General features: G+C 35.6%; 1 long non-coding RNA gene across 2 annotated transcripts in view; it reads left to right on the top strand.

The window, feature by feature from the left end:
* si:ch73-52f24.4 overlaps window positions 1-14,109 on the top strand; it is a 23,165-nt gene extending 9,056 nt beyond the window's left edge. Inside the window, 3 exon segments of one of the 2 annotated variants that reach the window (NR_170113.1) lie at window positions 4,809-5,010; window positions 7,279-7,404; window positions 13,299-14,109. This is a non-coding gene — a long non-coding RNA (si:ch73-52f24.4). 2 annotated transcript variants of the gene reach the window in all.
* The last annotated feature ends 8,149 nt before the right edge of the window (window positions 14,110-22,258 follow it).

Here is a 22,258-nt window from a genome sequence, read left to right on the forward strand (position 1 = left end):
CACCATTTTAGGGACAAAATTATTAGCCCCTTTAAGCTATAGTTTTTTTTCTCGATAATCTACAGAACAAACCATCGTTATACGATAACTTGCCTAATTACCCTAACCTGCCTAGTTGACCTAATTAACCTAGTTAAGCCTTTAAATGTCACTTTAAGCTGTATAGAAGTGTCTTAAAAAATATCTAGTAAAATATTATTTACTGTCATCATGGCAAAGATAAAATAAATCAGTTATTAGAAATGAGTTATTAAAAGTATTATGTTTAGAAATGTGTTGAATAAGTCTTCTCTCCGTTAAACAGAAATTGGGGAAAAAATAAACAAGCGGTCTAATAATTCAGGGGGGCTAATAATTCTGACTTCAACTGTATATGCAAAGAAAAGATAAAGAGATATTTATATCTCTAAGATTAGATGGAAAACATTACTGGTGTTTATTTTAAGACATTTAAAATGTTGGATGGATGTGTGTTGGATATGTTTTAGGATCAGTTGATCATTGAATGTTAGTCTGGGAATCAGCTTAAGCTTTGTTTATACTTCTGTGTCGAGTGATCGGCGTGACCCAGGGCGCTTGTCTTGTTCGTAGTCGTGCATTTATGCTTCTACATGCTCTTTGTGTTGCTCTGCAGTCACACTTCTGAAGTGCTAGCTGGCAGTAGGTTAATATGTTCCTCTGTGTCGAGTTTTTTCGCTGATGTGTTTTCTAAATGATCTCGCTGTCCTACCGCACTCCTACGTCAAGTTGCGGTCGCTCTGAAAACCGCTCCAATTGGTCCACCATTTTTAAATGTTGTTAAATTGAAAAAAAAGGACTGTGTGTGTGTATATAACCCCAATATGACGATCTATACACTATACTTACATGTCTGTCCAAACAGCTTAAAAAGTAGATTTTTCACCATAGGTGCCCTTTAAATACTAGTTTAAAAGTTATTGTTTGTTTATTTCATATGCTAAAGGGCACCTATGTTTATATAATAAACATAATTGTTTAATAAGAATAATTGTTTGTAACTTTAGGTAGGTTTGCAAACGTGTATTTTTCATTGCGTCTACCTTAAACTTCAGCCATTTGCATTTCTCGCGGTCACAAAAGCTCCCTGTGATCTTAACTAGGTGATGCTGGAAAGTGCTGGAGTGCGTTGTCTCACGTGTGCATTCCTCCATTAGAAATAAAATAACGAACTTGCCTGCAGGTCGCACACCAAAAGCGACATGCAGCACCATGCATTTTAGATTTCTAAACATAGGTTTCTCCCAGGGTACACACAACGGCGCTTCAAGTCAGCGGCTGTCTGCGGCACCCAGCCATGATTCGGGACACTTCATATGTCTGCCGCGTCACAGAGCTCCATCTGAATAGTTTTATTTTAAATTACATGCAAATTTGCGTGTCTGGTGTGCCATGTCACTGCTCTGAGTGGCGCATCTGATGCTTCAGTGAAAGTTAATTCAGTGTGCGTGGTTATTAGTCCAAGCTCGACACTTGAAACTAGCACACAGTTGGCTGTAAAACTATACAGAGACACAAATGATTGTGTACTCTCTGCTTGGTCTGTGTCCGAGTCATACATGAACGGCTGAATGCTGTTCCTCTGACTCATGTTGCTTCTCTCTGTCTGCCTGTTTGTTGCGAAACACAGAGCGTGGGAGCTCTTGGCTCCACCCCTTGTTACATTAGGCGGTAAGTCGAAACTAATTTTCATGTGAAGCAACACGCCCCTAAAACAGCGAGCTGTGTACACGCCCCAACATGACACTTTTAACAAATTATAATAAAAACATCTGAAATGTGTGTTGAACTGAACCTAAACCAATAGAATTTGGATGCAGCCTTTAAGATGCAAGCTGAGACTGCATCACTCAGCGATGCAATGTCAGACACAATGCACTCAAATGGAGCTAGTGACATCACTGTGACGGGTAGGGTTAGGGGTGGGGTTAGGTGAGCCCATTAAAAAGCATCAGATGCAGCCCAGATTGCACTGCACCAGGGGCCTCATGTATCAACGCTGCGCATGCATAAAAACTTTGCGTACGCCAGGTTTCACGCTCAGAATCACTCACGTTTGGATTTACTAACAATGAACTGAACGTGGGAATGTGCGCAGCTTCACGGCAGCTTTCTGGCAGGCGTGCGCACATTTTTTTGTGCGTGTCTGTTTTATTTCCATTGGCGACTCCTAGAGGCAGTTGTTAAATTCCTCTCTACAAAGTGTCTGAGCCTTGCAATGGCAGCTGTATGAGACGGGTTGATCTAGCAGGTATATAAGGTTTCCATACCATACAGTTGAGCAGCTAAACATTAAAGCACAATTTGCAGCGGTCGCCTGTTTTCCCAATGTAATCTGAGCTATCTACCGCACACAAATTGCTATAAAGACACCATCTGAAGATGAATTTGCATGCTTGAATCAGTAACATTTCCATTCAATAAATGTGCAAATAAAATATGATGCACAGACTTATTAATGATTCCTACTTGTCTTCCTCGTGATAAATAGTTGGCAAAATCTGATATGGTTCATCTGACGCTGGATTCGAACCAAGTTCATGCTCGAACGTGTCAAAACATGATGACATGCGTCTTACGAGCTGCGCCACTGAAACTGTTAAGGGTATTGCAACATTTTACACCTATAAATCACACTATTTCTTTTTTAATTCACTCAGTGCGATGTTCAGACTTAACTGTGTTAACCGCATCAGCTAAACTCTCCCACTCTATTTTTTTCTTTTGTTGTTAATTCCGGAGAACAAACTTGTAAATAACATCGCTTTTCTCCGGTCTACCTCCGAAAGCAGCACCTCCAATTCACATTCTGTTCAAAGTTTGTCTTTTTGCTTGCTTTTGCCTTTGCTTGGTTTTGCCAAAGTAGATTCATTTGCATATTCATACGGGGGAGGAGCCAGGGAGGGGTTTTGTGCTCGTGCATGTTGCGCTCAGTTTCACGTTCATTCGGATGTACAAAAGAATATGCGTGAGATTCGGCGTACGCAGTGTTTCATACATCTGAATTTTTTTTCACGCACATTTACAGCTTTGTGCGTACGCAATGTTTTAGTATGATTTCCACGCAAGTCTTCGTACATGAGGCCCCAGGTCTGCAGCCAGAACCCTCTCACCTAAACTGGCACACTCAGAAGGACCATGATATTAAGTCTTAAAAAAGGGGGTAAACTATGTGCCCTTTAAATGGCTCATATATGAATTTGAATCTTTGGCCCCCCTTTGCCATTGTACATGTGGGCCACTTCAGGCTCGCATTCATTTTGTCTGGGCCACAGGAAGACCACCAGTGCCGCAAAACTGCCTAGAGTGGCCAACATTTGAATGCTATCTGGGTGGCGGTGTTAACCAGAAAGAAGACAACAGCATGCATGCTGATGTCATAAGGGAAAAACTTTGGTTGTAGTGTCCATCTGACCACATTGGACCTAGAACTTCAGAAAGTTTTGGTTTCAGTCACTTTATACTGCGTTTTCGTGTGGACAAACTGCAGGGCCGGCGCGTCCATAGAGGCAACCTAGGCGGCCACCTAGGGCGGCAGTATAGAGAGGGAGGCATCCGCGACACCTCCCTTACCCCCCTCGTCCTCGGTTATGTCCGCGGCACCTCCCTCACCACCCACGTCCTCAGATATATTCGCGCATAGACGCAAGAATAGAGAGGGCGGCGTCATCGACACCTCCATCAGCACCCGCGCGTCTTCTGTTATATCCACGTATAGGGCGGCAGAATAGAGAGCGCGGTGTCCGCGACACCTCCCTCCCTCAGCACCCGCGCATTCTCAGTTATATCCATGCATAGGGCGGCAGAATAGAGCTCCGCAAAACCTCACTTCATTTTCATAACCGGTCACTTTCGTTTCACAATTTTTCGTTTTCGTGATCTTCCTCTGCCTAGAGCGGCAGTTCAGCTTGCTCCGGCCCTGACACACTGTGTAGAAAAACTGCATTGTGGACAGGGCCTACAGGTTTAATAAAGCTTAATTAAAATGTACACCAGAAAACCATGAGAAATTAATATTTTCTCCCTCAACAGATGGGAAGAAATCTTCATTTCCTCTAGGCCATGCTTCAAAAAAGCAAAAGCCGATTTTTAGCGGTTCCCATCCTTTGTAAGTCCTCCATTGTGAATATTTGAAGGCCCCCTAGACAGGCTGTGGTATTTCCTCCTCTGCTTTCCAAACTTATTTTTAATTGAGGGGAAGCTGGACTCTTTGGCCTCAGAGAAGCTGTTTTCTGTGCCCTCGATTGAAGATTACCTCAAAATAATGGCAAATTGGAAGCGCAGTGCAGACCCCTGCTGAATCAGGTCATCCCTCCTCGACGAGTTGACCTTTCGTTACATCACTCTTTGGACAATCTGCAGTGATGCATTCTGTAATTCAGAGCAGTGAAGGGGAATAAGCTTACGTAACCAAAACACTGACATGCAGCCGTACGGCATGGGATGTAGAAGAGTAATGCGCTTGCTAATGGAGGATTTCACTACATGTTGCATAAGAAAATCTGTATGTTACTTTTGATGAAATGACAGTGGGGCTGTTTCGGTTTGCACGCTTATTGAACACGTTCTTGTTCACCCAGATTGTTGTGGTCAACTGAGTGAAACTGAAGTCTCTGAGGGCCTCGATACCACAGTTTTATGGTGCTTGGCGAAGTAGGCGTGTACATATGCAAGCCAAAAAGCGCATGATGCGATCTGACAGCTGTGCATGAGAGAGAGAGAGAGAGAGAGATAGAGCAACACAATCCACCAATCTCATCGCCAGAGATCAGGTTGTATAAAAGGGCGGAGCTCCTGGGAAAACTTCCTCTTCTTTATTCGCCGGACGCTCACGTTTGCAGTCGTTCTGCTGTTTAAAACCCAACTCCAGCAGCTAGAAATGCTGTTTAGCAGCTAACTGGTTTTTCCATTCCAGCTGTGTGTGGATTTTGCTTGGAGGAACTTCAGCGGAGTCACCTTTCGTTCCCTGAACAAGCGTGCAATTGCTGCAAGGTTGGTAGATGCATCATAGACATGTGTCTGCCTTTGCTTTCCAAGTGTAGTTTGAACTCAGACTTGTACAAAACGACGAGAGTCCGTTGACTTTACATTGATGTTCGTGAAGAAATGATGCCTTTGTATGAAGTCGCTTATGTTTCCCATTAAGCGTTTCAGAGTAGGTCTGGTTCAAACCAGCACAGTATGTGTTTTCAGACAACAGATTACTGTCAGACGGACGGGTTTTTCTGATCAAGCTTGCAGTTGGATTTTGCCTTCGGCTAGAAGTGTTCCCTTCTGTGTGCATCCGTCATTTTTGGTTTGACAAAACAGTGTTCTTTTAAACATTGCAAGGACCAAATTGATCTTCTGAAAAGCTATTTTTAAGCCCGAATGGCTGGTGAAGTTGGTTGTTAATCTTTTATTATTGAATTATTATTATTATTATTATTATTATTATTATTATTATATTTTAAATAATTGACTCACTCTTTTTGCTTTTGGTTTATGACAAAACAGTGTTCTTTTAAATATTACAAAGACCGAATCATTCTTCTGAAAAGCAGACGTGCTATTTTTAAGCCAGAATGGCTGGTGAAGTTGGTTGTTAATCTTTTGTTAATGAATTATTATTATTATTATTATTATTATATTTTTAATAACCGACTCGTTCTTTTTGCTTTTGGTTTATGACAAAACAGTGTTCTTTTAAACATTGCAAGGACCAAATCATTCTTCTGAAAAGCAGACGTGCTGTTATTAAGTCTAAATGGCTGGTGAAGTTGGATGTTAATCTATTATTATTGAAATATTATTATTATTATTATTATTATTATTATTATTATTATATTTTAAATAATTGACTCATTCTTTTTGCTTTTTGGTTTGACAACAACGTTCTATTAAACATTGCAAGGACTGAATCATTCTTCTGAAAAGCAGATGTGCTGTTTTTAAGTCAAAATGGCTGGTGAAGTTGGATGTTAATCTCCTATTATTTAATTATTATTATTATTATTATTATTATTATTGTTATTATTATTATTATTATTATTATTATTATTACTATTGTTACTATTATTATCATTATTATTATTATTATTATTATTATCATTATTATTATAATTATCATTATTATTATTATTATTATTATCATTATTATTATCATTATTATTACTAATATTACTATTATTATTACTATTATTATTATTATTATTATCATTATTATTACTATTATTATCATTATTATTATTATTATTGTTATATGTTGAATAATTGTCTTGTTCTTTTGCTTTTTGTTTATTTAAAAATAGAACATCGTTTTGTCATGTTTTATTAGGGGGGATTTTTCACCGTTTATTATGGCCGGACAGTAGAGAATTCAGACACGAAAGCATTGGGAGCAGAGAGGGGGGAAGGATCATCAAAGGACCTCAAGCCGGGAATCGAACTCGGGTTGCCATGAGCACGTTGGTGCTATATGTCAGTGCGCAGTACCACTAGGCTACTAGCACCGACAAAACAATGTTCTTTTAAATATTGCAAGGACCAAATCATTCATCTGAAAAGCAGACGTGCTGTTTTTAAGTCTGAGTGGCTGGTGAAGTTGGTTGTTAATCTCTTATAATTGAATTATTAATAATATTATTATTATATTTTTAATAATTAACTCATTATTTTTGCTTTTGGTTTATGACAAAACAGTGTTCATTTATTCATTCATTTATTTTCTTGTCGGCTTAGTCCCTTTATTAATCCAGGGTTGCCACAGCGCAATGAACCACCAACTTTCCAGCACGTTTTTACGCAGCGGATGCCCTTTCAGCTGTAACCCATCTCTGGGAAACATCCACACACACACACTCATACACTACGGGCAATTTAGCCTTCCCAATTCACCTGTACCGCATGTCTTTGGACTGTGTGTGGAGCAAACCCACGCGAACTCGGGGAGAACAAGCAAACGCCATCTGAGCCAAGGGTCGAACCAGTGACCCAGCAACCTTCTTGCTTCTTGGCTGGTGAAGTTGGTCGTTAATCTCTTATAATTGCATTATTATTAATATTATTATTAGTATTATATTTTTAATAACTGACTCGTTCTTTTTGCTTTTGGTTCATGACAAAACAGTGTTCTTTTAAACATTGCAAGGACCAAATCGTTCTTCTCAAACAGTCATGCTGTTTTTAAGTCGGAATGGCTATTGAAGTTGGACTTTAATCTCTTATTATTGAATTATTATTACTTGTTTTTTTAATTGACTCGTTCTTTTTGGTGTGCAGGTTCAGGCTTTTGGCTTAAACGTCCATAAGGAGCTTCAGTTTGGTCGTGTGGTGAATACAAAAAACCCTGCAGCGATGATCATCAGACTGGGCAGACTGACTCCTGGATACTTCCGTCTTTTGCAGGTGTGCATTTGTTCAAATCTTTTTAACTCTTGTTGAATGTGAACCACTTTTGTGTTGCTTATTGAAATCTGGAGCCGAATGTTCCTCTGTCTATTGAGATGAAAGAGTTGATTGTGCTGTTGAAGGCGTACTGTAGCTTTCAGAACTCAAAACTTCCTTCGAAATGAAGAAACAACTAATTATTTAGACAAAGCAAGCAAAAATAGACTCTGTTGTTTACATTTTGTTTGACATTTTGGTGTCTGTGTCATTAAATGAACTTAAGATTTTTATATACATGCAAAGCATGTTAAATACTGCTAAACTGTGCTTTAATGCCACATTAAAAAAGTAATGTAGTAAAATATAGTAAATACAATGATGCTTTAAAAACTACTATAGTAAATGCTTTAATGTATCTGTAGCGGTAATTCTATAGTAGGTGGTAGTACAACTACATTAACAGTAAATTATTATTAGGGATTGAGCACCAATGTTGCGTTGGTCCTATCGGAATTGCTCCGTTTATTATTATTATTATTATTATTATTATTATTATTATTATTATTATTATTATTATTATAATTAGGGATTGAGCACCAATGTTGCATTGGTACTATCGGTATTGCTCCTATTATTGTTGTTGTTATTAATATTATTATTAGGGATCGAGCACCAATGTTGCGTTGGTCCTATCGGAATTGCTCCTAATAATAATAATAATATTATTATTATTATTATTATTATTATTATTTTATTTATTTATTTTTTAAAAATGTGAAATTAAAATGATTCATTGATATTTAGTATAACAGACGTATTTATGTAAAAATGATGCAACACTTATTGTGACTTACTCCACTTATAAGATATAAAAGAGATTTATACTACATGCATTTCATTTGTATTTTGAGTTATATATAAATATAAGCTTACAAATCAGGATTTTTATTCTAAAAAGAGATTTATAAATTGATACCCTGAATGTATGACCGTCTATTTGATGGACACATTCTAATGCATGTAGAAACATTTATATATTTATTTTTATTTATTTACTTTTCATTTTTTAATTTATACTTGTTTTTTATTGACATTTTATTTATTTACTATTTCTTTTTTCTGTTTTATTTATTTAATAATTTGATTTCATTTATTTATTTTCATTAAACTTTTTATTTATTTAAAATGTATTTGTTTATCATTGTTTCATTTTTTACACTTTTAAAAACTTTATTTATTTTAAAGTATTTTTTAATTTATTTTAGATTTATATTATTTAAAAATAAAATTAATTTATAAAAAAAAGTGGTTTTATTGTTATGGCTCATTCACATGTCACAAAATGTAATTTGTATTATTTATTTATTGATTCGATTGATTCATTGGTTGGTTGATTTACATTTTTATTTGTTCCTAGTCATAATAGTTTTTTTTTTAAAACATTTTTAGAAATTTATTGATTTAAACAATTTTTGTATTTGTTTCAGATTTATATTTATTTATTTAAATATAAAAAATAAATGTATAAAACAATAAAGCTGCTTCGTCACCATTGGTCAGCAATAATCATTATCAGCCTACTTGGTCCAATAGACATCATTGTTCGTTGCACTGCATATGAAGACTGAGCAATCTGAGCTTACTTTTAACTACAATGAAACTATTTCAAGCTGAAAAAAATTTATTATTTATTTATTTAAAATTTATTTTATATTCATATTTATTTATTTAAAATAAATTCATTAAAACAGATAAATAAATCGATTCTTTCTCATTCCCATCAGAAAATTTAATTTGTATTTTTGTTTAGTTTTTATTTGTTTATTTGTTTTTATTTTATTTGTTTTAAATGATTGATTTATTATCATTGTTTTTTTTGTTTGTTTTTACAGTATTTTATTTTAATTTATTTATAGAATTGTATTATATTTGTTATATTTATTTAAAAATAAAAATGAATTAAAAAAATAAATAATTACAAAATGTAATTTGTATTTTTTATTTATTTATTTATTTATTTATTAAATGCATGCAACACTCAAAAAAATGACGTTTGCTGATTGATCAAACTACTTGTATTAAATAAGCCAAAACAACAGAATTCTTTTTTTTTTTCTCATGTTCAATCCACCTACATTTGTAAAAACTGCTAAGTTAACTTAATTCCTTCATGTTGTCCCTACACAAATCGATTGCATGGAACCCAGCAATTTTTACTGCGACACTTGCATAATGGCTTTTACCCAGAGAAAGTAATGCTAGTTGGTTTAAGAGGTGTGAATGTCCAGTGAAGAGCTCAGACTGGTGCCGGAGAGGCTTTCCCCCGCTGCATTCCTCACAGCTAAAAGCAACTGAACTCTAATTATATGAACAATGTGCGTGGAGAGCTGAATGAAGGCTGCGTGCTTGTGGGAAATACCAGTTTAGATTCATCCCTCATGAGCTCTGTGTAATTCTCAGCACTTCATCAAAATAGCATGAAAGCCGCAGGGGGGAAACAGTGGTAAACAAGTTAATATCTCAATTCATTTTAGATGTAACTTTTCTGAAATGTGATTTAGATGATTCAGTCTTGAGTCACAAATATATTAATTATTGCTTTAGTATTGGGGTGTAGGAATATCTCTGATTTGTTTGTTTGATTTTCGTTGTGTCACCATTGGTCAGCATTAATCCACCTACTTTTTCCCCAATAGACATCTACATCATTGTTTATTGTACTGCATATGAAGATTGAACTATCTTACTTTTAACTACTATGAAACTCTATTTCAAGCTTCTAACTGGCAAATATTCACATTAGATTAAAATCCAAGGACATTACAGATCATTCTGCAGCTTCAGTCTGGTTGAACGTTCTTTTTGATGCTTAACAAACAATAGAAAGTGTTTGTTTCTTATTTGTTTTAATTATCCTAAAAAATCCCTGCCTAATGTCTTAATTAATGAAAAAAACAATTACTTTAATAAAAAAAAGTATAAAAAATAAAAATAAATACAAAAAATAAATAAAAATATAAATAAATGAAAAAATAACAAATAAATTAATACAAAGTAAACAAACAAGCAAATAAATAAAAAATGAATAAATAAAAAGATAAATATAATTAAACAAACTGATAAATAAATAGTATTAAACAAAAAAGATAAATAAATGATAAATAAATAAATACAAAGTGAATAAAGATGAATAAATAAATAAATAAAAATAAATAGAAAATAAATGATTAATAACTAAACAAATAAAAAATGTAATAAATAAAAATAAATTATAAAAACATGCATAAATAAACAAGATAAATAAAATAAAAACAAGTAAAAAATAAATGAAATAAAAATAAATACTAAGTAAACTAACAAATAAATAAATAAATACAAAATAAATTAATAAAAAGAAAAATATATATAATAAATAAAAAAATAAATAAATATGATACTAAATGAATAAATAGCATAAATAATTAATAAAAATAAATTACAAATACTAAGTAAATAATAAAAATGAAAAAAAAACTAACGAATAAATATAATGCTGGATAAAAATAAATAAATAAAAGATAAATAAATACACTGTAAACTAATAAATAAATACAAAATAAATACGATGAATAAATAGCAAAAAAATAATAATAAATAATTCATTATAAACACTAAGTAAATGAAAAATATATCTAAATAGATAAAAAGATAAATAAAAAATAAATAATATAAAAACAAAACAAATAAGTAAATAATATTGAATAAATAAATAAAGGATAAATAAATATTAAGTAAACAAATAAATAAATACAAACAAAAATAAATGAAAAAGATAAACGCCAATAAATAAATAAATAAAAATTATTAAAAAATAAATTATAATAAAAAAATGTAAACAAATGGTCAAAAAATAAACAAATATAAATACTAAATAAACAAACAAATAAATAAAATACAAAGTAAATGCAAAGAAATACAAAATAAATAAATAATAAACAAACACACACACACACACACACACACACACACATATATATATATATATATATATATATATATATATATATATATATATATATATATATATATATATATATAATACAATGCAATGCAATTGAATTGCGTGCAAGACTCGGACTTCCTTTTAAAAAGCACAATATTCATTAAGCACTTAATGTTCATAATCTTAAGCAGATTTATCCTCTTACTATTCTTAGACGCTTCTAAACCTGCTTGCTTTAATTATTATTGCACAGAGACTTGTTAAACCGTCTTAACACTTGTCAGCTTCTTGAGATAGGATTGTGGTGGATGTGCATGAGTGCTGGATGTGAGTCATTTGTTTGACTCTTTTATCCGCTTATGCTGTCATAATGCTGCATATCCAGTTGTGTTTGTAATTTCATTAAAATTACACCATGTTCTAGCTTTCGGCCCTCAGGCAGGGGTGCCACCTCAAAAATATGACGTTGTTAAATTTAATATTGACATCTTGCATTATTAATATTGTAAAGTAGTACATGAGTCAATCCAATACTCAGTCGTTCATTTTCTTTTCAGCTTAGTCCCTTTATTAATCAGGGGTCAGCACAGCGTAATGAACCGCCAACTTATCCAGCATATGTTTTACACAGTGGATGTCCTACCCTTACCCAATTCACCTATTGTGCATGAATTGGACTGTGTTTATGTGTTTGGACTGTGGGGGAAACAGGAGCACCCGGAGGAAACCCACGCCAACACGGGGAGAACATGCAAACTCCACACAGAAATGCCAACTAACCCAGCCGGGACTCGAACCAGTGATTGCTAAACACTGAGCCACCGTGCCGCCCCCATGCAATTATATATTTTTAAATAAAACCCTAATGTGAAAAACCTAACTTTATTGCGTGTTGCCATTGAGTCTTTTATAGCCGTCATGTGTTTTTTGATTGCTAACAGGCAGTGTGAAATTCCTCTCCTGCTTTCTGAACATGGCTTTATAAGCTATAAATATTTAATGATTTCATTTAACCCACAAGCAAAGCACTGTGGTTTTAAAAGGAAGTCAGAGTATTGCCCGAAATTCATTGGAAATTATTGATGATCCTTGTAAATGAAATATATTGCATTATAAATGTTGTGTTTTTAAAATTTTTTTATTTTTGTAAACATGTTAATGTCAATTTTTTATTCATTTTTATTTAAGTTATTTTTATAATATTTTTGTTTTTATATATTTTTTCATATTGATTTTTTTTAACGTTTTTAAAAATTATTATTTTATTCATTTTATTTGTTTATTTATTTATTTTTATTTGTTAATTTATTTTTATTTGCTTATCCATTTTATTTCTTTTATTTCTTACTCTTCTTTTTTATATCTTTGTATTTTTGTGTTTTTAATTTATTTATTTTTAACATTTAAAAAATGTATTTAAACATTTAAAAGATTTATTATTTATTTATTTAGATATTTGTTTATTTTATAATTATTTATTAATTCTATTTGTTTATTTTTATATGTTTAATTTAGTTTTACTTTTTTATTTGTTTATTTTTGTTTTTATTTGTTAATTTGCTTTTTTAAAATATTTATTTATTTTTATGATTGTTTAGAAATTTATATTAATATATTAATATTGATTGTTTTTCTTTATTTTCTTTTTTCTTTCTAATTTGTATTTTTTTTGTTTAATTTAATTTAATAATTTATAACATTTATTCAAATTTAATTTTACCTTTTTAATTTTTTACTGTTTGTTTTTTTAGTTGTTTGATTCAGTTTTTTTTGTTTATTTTTATTTATTTTAATGTATTTTATTTTTTATGTATTTGTATTATTATTGTTGTTGTTGTTGTTGTTGTTATTATTGTCAATATTAATATAAATATTTGAATTGTAATTAAAAAAATTTTAATATGTATTATATTTTTCCGTCTGTTTTCAGCGGCAGGTAGCAGGAGAAGTCCAGGCCCCGGTGCATGACCGCTCCGTCAACCAGATCGCCATGATGCTGGCCATCATGGGTCTCAGCCTGTCCTATTACAGCGCCAAACAGATGACGGAGAAAGTTCGCCAAGAACCTGCGATATGAAGACACACAAACACACTCCGAAATGACACGGAGAGACACCCAAGCCAAACTGAATATGCAATTTCAGACTCTGTCACCGTTTCTGGATCTAAAATCACAGCACCGGGTTTCTACTTCAGGACTCTCTTGCTTTAGTTTAGCTCTCAGTGGGGTTTCTGGAGGGGAATTCTTGTGGCTTTAGTTTCGATAGTTGATATTGTACATGCACCAGAGTCTCAGTTACTCAAGTTGTAGGCTTTTCTCAATGCATGAGGAAATATGGAGGAAATCTCCGAGCCATAATGTGTTAAAGGGAAGGAGCTCTGCGTTAGAGATGTACCATTCGACTATTGAAAGCACAGCCCAATGCACAATGGTGGTTTTAGTTCTGATATGCAATTGAGGAGAGTCTCTGAGGTATTCAATACTACTCTTTTTGTGTTAGACACTTTATCGTTGGAGGACCTTGTATTTTCATTATGATTTCATATCATCTCGTCTGAGAGACTCCCAACACTTTAGATGTTAACCGTGTGCAATTGCATGAAGATTTTAGTGAGTCTAATGTACGTGTTGTTTTCTAATGCTTTTTTTTTATTGATAATGTGATGATGCTGATGAATGTACTGTATGTTGTTCTGTTTTAAATGATCAAATAAAGCTGTGAATTGTTTTTGGAACACGATTAAGTCGTGACTTGAGTCTCAGAGTTTGTCCGACTCATGGGTAGTGATAACATGGCATTTCTGCTGAGTCGAGATGTACACCGAAACCATTTGAAAGGTTTTGCTGTGAACACATGCGTGCTGCTGAACAGGAAGTGGGCAAAGCCTCAGGCAACAACTTCCTCTTTCTGCACGCAATATTTGTCTGCCAGCTTCATGCCTGTCCCATCTACACTGTAAAAAAATACTGGTTTCCACACATTTGTTCTCCAAACACAAATCAATTAAGTTAACTTTTAACGTTTTTACTAGGGATGGGAAGATTAACCGATATGTATCGATACGCGGTCATGCGCGTGCACTATGCGAGTGCATCGGTAGAGCAGCAGAGGATGAATGAAATTTTGCAAGCAAATCAAGATGCATTGGTTTTTGCGAGATGCATCGGTTTTTTCAAGATACAGCTTATATTTTTAATATAGAATGTATTTTTTATTTATTAACAAGTGTTGTCAACCTGTTTTTGGCGCATAATTTAATCGACCTACATAAAGTAAGCCTTAGCAACGGACTTGCGGATGTGTACACTTACACTACAACTCAGTGTATCAGGTGTGCGGATGAAGCTAATGGTGCGCCATAGATAGTGCTGAATTATCGCATTGTATCGTGATATGGGTGTGAATCGTATCGTATTGCATCGCAATATGTCACAAATATATCGCTAATATATCGTATCGTATTCTTTGAATCGAGATGCGTATCGGCATTATAGCTTAGACGCCCAACCCTAGTTTTCACACATTTTAGGAGGATTAAACATGGATAAATTGTCCTAAAAAAAAAAACCTCAGCTTAAATAAGTAGCTTAAACGAGCAGCAAAAGTAACTTTTTGAGTGTGCTAAATACAATAGATGTCAATTAAACCCAATAGCAGGACATTGTGTAACACTCACCGGCCACTTTATTAGGTACACCTTTCCAACTGCCTGTTAATGCTAATTCCTAATCAGCCAATCACATGGCAGCAACTCAATGCATTTAGGCATGTAGACATGGTCAAGACAATCTGCTGCAGTTGAATTCAGGCTCGTCAAAATTAGACAGCTGAAGAGTCTTGATTTCTGCTGCCACATTCGGTAGGATCAAAATTTAGCATCAGCAACATGAAAGCATGGATCCATCCTGCCTTGTATCAATGGTTCAGGTTATGAGTGGTGTGGGATATTTTCTGGGCACACATTAGTACCAGAGCATTGTGTCAGCACTACACTACCTACACAGCCTACCTGAGTATTGTTGCTGACCATGTCCATCCCTTTATGACGACAGTGTACTCATCTTCTGAAGGCTAATTCCAGCAGGATAACGCACCATATCATAAAGCTTAAATCATCTCAGACTTGTTTCTTGAACATGACAATGAGTTCACTGTACTCAAATGGCCTCCACAGTCACCAGAGCTCAATCCAATAGAACACCTTTGGAATGTAGTGGAATGGCAGATTGGCATCATGGATGTGCAGCCGACAAATCAGCAGCAACTGTGTGATGCTATCATGTCAATATGGAGCAAAAGAGCCTGTTCTTTAAAAATAAGTCATATTTTAAACAGATGTGTAACCCAGTGGCGATCTTTTTGAGTGTGATGCTAATGGTCTTATCCGATTCAATGATATATGCTAAGCTAAAGGTAAAAGTGCTGGAAAATCAGCTGAATTGATTCATAAATGGTACATCTCAACTGTTTACCTCTAGAAAGTTGTAAATCTGAGCCTAGTCTTTTAAAAAAGTCATCCTTTAAACACTTGTGTAAACCCAGAGGCGACTTTTTGAGCAAGATGCTAATGGTCTAAACCAATTCAATGATCTATGCTAAGCTAAGCTGAAAGTGCTGGAAATTAGCTAAGTCTATTCATAAATGGTAAATCCGTTTTTTACCTTTAAAATAGTGTTAAAATGGGCCTATTTTATTAAAAAAAGGTCATCCTTTAAATACTTGTGTAAACTCTGAGGCGATCTATGTGCACCAAAATGAGTCTGTATTTAGTTTTTATTATTTCGCCATGCATCATTACAAGCAGTCTGTCTGGAAGGGAAAGCGGATGTGTTGGCGAGCGTCTGCATTCGGTAGGATCAAAATTTAGAGAGTTATAAAACATTATTTGTGTATTATTTTGAGCGGAAATACACAGACTCTAAAGACATTAGAGATTTATTTTACATTAGCAAAATGGGGCATAATAGGTCACCTTTAAATCAAACTTAGTGTAAAACAAGGTGTTAAATCATAAGCGGTCAAGTATTTCAGACACTCATGAATGTTTTCAACTGTTCCCATGCACACACACACTCACAGACAGACAGCAACTCAATGCATTTAGTCATGTAGAGATGGTCAGGACAATCTGCTGCAGTTGAATTCAGGCTCACCAAAATTAGACAACTGAAGATTAGAGAAATGTTGCCTGATCTGATGAGACTCGATTTCTGCTGCCACATTCGGTAGGATCAAAATTTAGCATCAGCAACATGAAAGCATGGATCCATCCTGCCTTGTATCAATGGTTCAGGTTATGAGTGGTGTGGGATATTTTCTGAGCACACTTTGGGCTTATTAGTACCAATTGAGCATCGTGTCAGCACTACACTACCTACACAGCCTACCTTAGTGAATCATCTCAGACTTGTTTCTTGAACATGACAATGAGTTCACTGTACTTAAATGGCCTCCACAGTCACCAGATCTCAATCCAATAGAGCACCTTTGGAATGTAGTGGAATGGCAGATTGGCATCATGGATGTGCAGCCGACAAATCTGCCGCAACTGTGTGATGCTATCATGTCAATATGGAGCAAAAGAGCCTGTTCTTTAAAAATAAGTCATCCTTTAAACAGATGTGTAACCCAGTGGCGATCTTTTTGAGTGTGATGCTAATGGTCTTATCCGATTCAATGATATATGCTAAGCTAAAGGTAAAAGTGCTGGAAAATCAGCTAAATTGATTCATAAATGGTACATCTCAACTGTTTACCTTTAAAAAGTTGTAAATCTGAGCCTAGTCTTTTAAAAAAGTCATCCTTTAAACACTTGTGTAAACCCAGAGGCGACTTTTTGAGCAAGATGCTAATGGTCTAATCCAATTCAATGATCTATGCTAAGCTAAGCTAAAAGTGCTGGAAATTAGCTAAGTGGATTCATAAATGGTAAATCCGTTTTTTTTACCTTTAAAATAGTGTTAAAATGGGCCTATTCTGTTAAAAAAGGTCATCCTTTAAACACTTGTGTAAACTCTGAGGCGATCTATGTGCACCAAAATGAGTCTGTATTTAGTTTTCATTATTTCGCCATGCATCATTACAAGCAGTCTGTCTGGAAGGGAAAGCGGATGTGTTGGCGAGCGTCTGCATTCGGTAGGATCAAAATTTAGAGAGTTATAAAACATTATTTGTGTATTATTTTGAGCGGAAACACACAGACTCTAAAGACATTAGAGATTTATTTTACATTAGCAAAATGGGGCATAATAGGTCACCTTTAAATCAAACTTAGTGTAAAACAAGGTGTTAAATCATAAGCGGTCAAGTATTTCAGACACTCATGAATGTTTTCAACTGTTCCCATGCACACACACACTCACAGACAGACAGCAACTCAATGCATTTAGTCATGTAGAGATGGTCAGGACAATCTGCTGCAGTTGAATTCAGGCTCACCAAAATTAGACAACTGAAGATTAGAGAAATGTTGCCTGATCTGATGAGACTCGATTTCTGCTGCCACATTCGGTAGGATCAAAATTTAGCATCAGCAACATGAAAGCATGGATCCATCCTGCCTTGTATCAATGGTTCAGGTTATGGGTGGTGTGGGATATTTTCTGAGCACACTTTGGGCTTATTAGTACCAGAGCATTGTGTCAGCACTACACTACCTACACAGCCTACCTTAGTATTGTTGCTGACCATGTCCATCCCTTAATGACCAAATTGTACTCATCTTCTTAAGGCTAATTCCAGCAGGATAACGCACCATATCATAAAGCTCAAATCATCTCAGACTGGTTTCTTGAACATGACAATGAGTTCACTGTACTCAAATGGCCTCCACAGTCACCAGATCTCAATCCAATAGAGCACCTTTGGAATGTAGTGGAATGGCAGATTGGCATCATGGATGTGCAGCCGACAAATCAGCAGCAACTGTGTGATGCTATCATGCCAATATGGAGCAAAAGAGCCTGTTCTTTAAAAATAAGTCATATTTTAAACAGATGTGTAACCCAGTGGCGATCTTTTTGAGTGTGATGCTAATGGTCTTATCCGATTCAATGATATATGCTAAGCTAAAGGTAAAAGTGCTGGAAAATCAGCTAAATTGATTCATAAATGGTACATCTCAACTGTTTACCTCTAGAAAGTTGTAAATCTGAGCCTAGTCTTTTAAAAAAGTCATCCTTTAAACACTTGTGTAAACCCAGAGGCGACTTTTTGAGCAAGATGCTAATGGTCTAATCCAATTCAATGATCTATGCTAAGCTAAGCTGAAAGTGCTGGAAATTAGCTAAGTGGATTCATAAATGGTAAATCCGTTTTTTACCTTTAAAATAGTGTTAAAATGGGCCTATTTTATTAAAAAAAGGTCATCCTTTAAACACTTGTGCAAACTCTGAGGCGATCTATGTGCACCAAAATGAGTCTGTATTTAGTTTTTATTATTTCGCCATGCATCATTACAAGCAGTCTGTCTGGAAGGGAAAGCGGATGTGTTGGCGAGCGTCTGCATGGATGCTCCGGCAGATGTGATGTCTTCTGACGGGTCGAGGCCGCATTGCGTGACACGTGTTTTTCAGCCTATCACCTTTAGCTCCTCCTTTAGGCTCTGCTCTGTGATCACTGGGCAAAACTGCCCCTAAAATACTGCCATGCTGGTTTAGGACGTGAACTTCAGAACGCTCGTGCCATTGGCTGCCGCCTGATGCATCACTGATGTCGTTGCAGATGCAGAAACAAAGGGACAGGATCACGTTGGGGGCAGCGTTAATACACATGCTTGCTTTATAAAAACACTCAAAAAGAGATGCAATAAGATGTGATTGCATATGCAGGCTTTCTCTCTTTGATGTTCTGATGATGGCCTATGCGAGTGGGAAAGATAGATTGAGATTTGAATATTGATTTTGTATATATATGAATGATTTGTCTTGTTTTGTTTTAATACTGTATGTAAAAGACTCATGTTTGTTGCTCATGTAATGTGCCTACATGTCTTTCATTGAATTCATTTCAATAATATAAACAGTTTAAAATATGCTAAATGCAAACAATAAAATGCCAATAATCATTAAATTGTAAGTTGTTTATATATATATATATATATATATATATATATATATATATATATATATATATATATATATATATATATATATATATTTATGTAGATATTCATACACTCATTATTATTCAGTATTGGGTACACCTGTCCAACTGCTTGCTCCAAATGCAAATTTCTAATCAGCCAATCACATGGCGGCAACTCAGGGCATGTAGACATGGGCTGCATCCGAAACTGCATACTTCCATACTATATAGTACGCTAAAATCAGTATGTAAGCCGAGTAGTATGTCTGAATTCATAGAATCGAAAATCAGAATGCGAGAAGTACCCGGATGACTTACTACTTCCGGCGAGATTCTGGAGTGCGTATCGCATGGATGCTGTGCTATCCCATGATGCCCCTGCGAGCGAATTCATAAATGGGAGTAAAGCGACGCAATTGACGCAGGTAGGTCATGTGACCGTGACAAAATGGCGGATGTAGTACGTCCGATAGTATGTCATTCATACTTTTTACGTTCATACTGTATAGAATGTACTTTTCTAACGGCCGAGTAGTACGTTTAAATACAAATGCAGTACCTACTGAGTAGTAGGTGGTTTCGGACTCAGTCATGGTTAAGATGATCTGCTTCAGTTCAAAGTGAGCATCAAAATGAGGAAGTAAGGGATTTAAGTGACTTTAACCGTGGCATGGTTGTTGGTGCCAGACGGGCTGCTCTGAGTATTTCAGAAACTGCTGATCTACTGGGATTTACACGCACAACCATCTCTAGGGTTTACAGAGAATGGCCTGAAAGAGAGAAAATATCCAGTGAGCGGCAGTTCTGTGGGCGCTAATGCCTTTTTGATGCCAGAGGTCAGAGGAGAATGGCCAGACTGGTTCCAGCTGATAGAAAGACAACAGTAACTCAAATAAGCACTCGTTACAACCGAGGTCTGCAGAAGAGCATCTCTGAACACACAACACGTCCAACCTTGAGGCGGATGGGCTACAGCAGCAGAAGACCACACCGGGTGCCGCTCCTGTCAGCTGAGGACAGGAAACTGAGGCTACAAATCACACAGGCTCACCAACACTGGACAATAGAAGATTGGAGAAACGTGGTCTGCTCTGATGAGTCTCCATTTCTGCTGCAGCATTCGGATGGTCGGGTCAAAATTTGCCATCAACAACATGAAAGCATGAATCCCTGCCTTGTATCAGCGGTTCAGGCTGGTGCTGGTGGTGTAATGGTGTGGGGGACATTTTCTTGGCACACTTTGGGCCCATTAGTTCCAATTGAGTATTGTGTCAACACCACAGCCTACCTGAGTATTGTTGCTGACCATGTCCATCCCTCTATGACCACAGTGTACTCATCTTCTGATGGATACTTTGAGCAGGATATAGCGCCATGTCATAAAGTGCAAATCATCTCAGACTGGTTTCTTGAACATGACAATGAGTTTACTGTACTCAAATGGCCTCCACAGTCAGCAGAGCTCAATCCAATAGAGCACCTTTGGGATGTGGTGGAACGGGAGATTAGCATCATTGATTTGCAGCCGACAAATCTGCAGTCTGCAGTCAAGATGGAGCAAAATCTCTGAGAACTATTTCCAGTACCTTGTTGAATCTATGCCATGAAGGATTAAGGCAGTTCTGAAGGCAAAAGAGGGTCCAACTTGGTACTAATAAGGTGTACCTAATGAAGTGGCCAGTGAGTGTATATGTGTGCACGCAAGTGTTTTTTTTTTATTCCTTAAAGATATTTTACATTTACAAAATGCGACAGTAAAGACAAATGCAATGTTACAAATAATTCTATTTAAACTATTTGCTTGATTTATTCACTTCTGAAATACTGCTTTTCCTTACAATCGACAATCATAAATGTTTCTTGATCATTAAATCTGGCTCTTACAGCTCATTAGCATAGGGTTCATTAGCATAATTGTTTTTGAATCTGCCACTATGCTGACACATAGGCAATTGTAGCCCCGCCCTCTATTGAAAAGAGAACAATCTCATTTGAATTTAAAGCGACAGTCACCAAAATTACACAATTAGGATCGAAGCCTAAAAGGATCAATTTTAGAGAGTTATAAAACATTATTAGTGTGTTATTTTGAGCTGAAAGTTAACATACACACTCCAAAGACATTAGAGATTTAATTTACATCTTGTAAAAAGGGGCATAATAGGTCACCTTTAAATCAAACTTGGTGTAAAACAAGGTGTTAAATCATAAGTGGTCAAGTATTTCAGACGCTCATGAATGTTTTCAACTGTTCCCATGCACACACACACTCACAGACTGTGGTTTTCACGTGCCGGTCAGCCTCGTGTCTGTCACTGATGTCCACCGGCGTCAGTGTTTTGACTGCAGTCTGATTCTCTGTCTGAGATCAGTGTGTGTGTGTGTGTGTGTTTTCTGCCCTGTCAGACGCTCCTCATGCTATTCTGTCATCTGTCATCATCACTGCAGTGCTGCTGTAAAATGCAGCATTTAAAGGGAGCGTTCACCCAAAAAATAAAGACGTATCCAGTCTCAAGTGGTTATAAACCTTTATGAGTTTCTTTCTTCTGTTACCATTGAGAAGGAAAAATCAGTTCAAGTCCCGGTTGGGTCAGTTGGCATTTCTGTGTGGAGTTTGCATGTTCTCTCCATGCTGGTGTGGGTTTCCTCTGAGTGCTCCGGTTTCCCAAACAGTCCAAACACATGCGCTATAGGTGAATTGGGTAAGCTAAATTGGTCGTATGATTGTGTATGTGAATGAGTGTGTGTGGGTGTTTCCCAGTACTGGGTTGCAGCTGGAAGAGCATCTGCTGTGTAAAACCTG

The sequence above is a fragment of the Danio rerio genome, chromosome 16, assembly GCF_049306965.1.
Source record: "Danio rerio strain Tuebingen ecotype United States chromosome 16, GRCz12tu, whole genome shotgun sequence".
Classification (NCBI taxonomy): Eukaryota; Metazoa; Chordata; class Actinopteri; order Cypriniformes; family Danionidae; genus Danio; species Danio rerio.